Here is a 2,113-nt window from a genome sequence, read left to right on the forward strand (position 1 = left end):
TTCTTTCTTTCTTTCTTTCTTTCTTTCTTTCTTTCTTTCTTTCTTTCTTTCTTTCTCTCTCTCTCTCTCTCTCTCTCTCTTCCTTCCTTCCTTCCTTCCTTCCTTCCTTTCCTCCTTTCCTCTTTCCTTCTTTTCATTTCCTTCCTTCTTTTCATTTCCTTCCTTCCTGCCTTCCTGCCTTCCTTCCTTCCTTCCTTCCTTCCTTCCTTCCTTCCTTCCTTCCTTCCTTTCTTCCTTTCTTCCTTTCTTCCTTTCTTCCTTTCTTTCTTTAATTCTTCCTCTGTGTGATGCTGCACACTGTGTTGCAACTGGCTATATGTGCAAATCCAAGCTTAGCGCCTGCTTTTCCAGACCACTTGATCCTTAGAATACACATTCCACACTTACTCAGAGCTGCTTGGGCTCTAGTGTAAGCACAGACTTAAACAGGTTCCACAAAACCACTCTGTCACCACCATGTCCACATTGGAATGCTGTCATGAAGATATGTGCAATTACAGAGGACTACATGATATTTTGTCTCCTCCCAAGGGTGCAGATATCAAGGAAGCAGATAACACGACAGCAAGAATCTCATCACCAATGTGCAGGAACTGACCTCACCAAAAGAATTACAGTTCAGGGCAGCTGTGACTGCTGTTCCTATAGCTGGTGAGCTGATCTTGATGCTCCTTATCATGCTGTACTTGCGGATGCCCAGGAGTGAAAATAAGAGACTGCAAGACCAACTGCAGCAAATGCTCTCCCGTTTGCACTATAGTTTCCATGGAAATCATGCGAAAAAAGGGTAGGTGGCAAAATTGGACTTGGAATGCATGGTGCTTGTAACTGGTCATGAGAACTGCTGTATGACCTGTGATAAAATGAGACATTCAGACCTCAGCAATGATAAGATTCTTTTGCTAGTCCACTGGGGAATGTAGAGCAGACATGGGAAGCTGGAATTTGTATGACCAATTATTTTTTAATCTGAGCTAAACTTACTCTCTGGACTCTCAAAGGCCTTTGGGTTCTGCTGGACAGGAGCACTTTATCTTGAAACAAAAACTCACAGACCATCTGAGAAACACAGGAACTCTGCAAACAGAATCTTGGATATTTCTTCTGAAGTATTCCAAAAGTTGTCTCATTTGCACAGAGTAAAACACACTCAAATGTATTGTTTGCTTTAACGTTATGAAAGCAAAAATTAGAAGTTGTAAACACTGTCACCAGGGTTACCTGAACTGCAGGGAGCTGAGAATTGAATTATAATAAACTGTATGCAAGCTCCTATGTTTCCTTACTTATTGTAAATATTTTTTAAATATATATATTTTGTCTGAAAAAAATAAATTTTTGGGTCCTGAGGGAAGAGAGGGCTGTCATGGGTGCAGGTGTACCCTGCTTAAGGGACTCCTCAAGCAGGTGGCTGGGCTGCAGTGAGAAATCAACAGCCTGAGGAGCTCCTGAGAGTCTCTGAAGGTGACAGATAGGAAGTGTCAACCTGCCCCTGCTGATACCCAGAAGCCCCCTCCTAAGTCCCTGCAAGGGGTAGTAGCTGACCCAGCTGATCATGTGCAGGACAGAGGGCTTGACCACTCACAAGAGAAATGGGGCTGGACCCTCGTCTCAGCTCGAAGCAGAAAGAGACGTTTGCCCCCAACACCCATGGTTCCACCAACCCCCACGGTGTCCCTGGGTAATAGATTTGAGACTCTCAGGCAGGAAAAGGATGAGGTTGATGGTCTGGACAGTAGTTTGAACCCGGGAAGCAACCCTGCGAAGTGTGTCAGGATTGGGGGAAATACTGAGCATAGAGATCTGGGCCGGGCAGAGCACTGCATCACAAAAAAAGTGCCACAAAAAAAGGATGGACAGTCTTAGGAAGCAGAAATTCCTTGCTGAGGGCCACTGAGGCTCCCATTTGTCGCCCAGATAACCTATCCAGAGAGGTGTGTGATGTCTTCCTGGGGCACATGTCAGAAATGTTAGGAAGGCTCTGCCACAGCTCATTAAACCAGAGGATTACTATCCTCTTGTTGTCATTCAGGTTGGATCCTGGGAAGTGCAACTAGAAAAATGAAGAATATTTAAAAGGACTTTGCATCCCTGGGAAGGTTGTTGAATAGAT

At 44.5% G+C, this 2,113-nt stretch overlaps 1 pseudogene; it reads left to right on the top strand.

Annotated features, from left to right (window-relative positions):
• Window positions 1–283: 283 nt before the first annotated feature.
• Window positions 284–1,331, top strand: LOC119714557 (BMP and activin membrane-bound inhibitor homolog pseudogene; annotated as a pseudogene).
• Window positions 1,332–2,113: the final 782 nt, after the last annotated feature.

This window comes from Anas platyrhynchos, chromosome Z (assembly GCF_047663525.1).
Source record: "Anas platyrhynchos isolate ZD024472 breed Pekin duck chromosome Z, IASCAAS_PekinDuck_T2T, whole genome shotgun sequence".
NCBI lineage: Eukaryota > Metazoa > Chordata > Aves > Anseriformes > Anatidae > Anas > Anas platyrhynchos.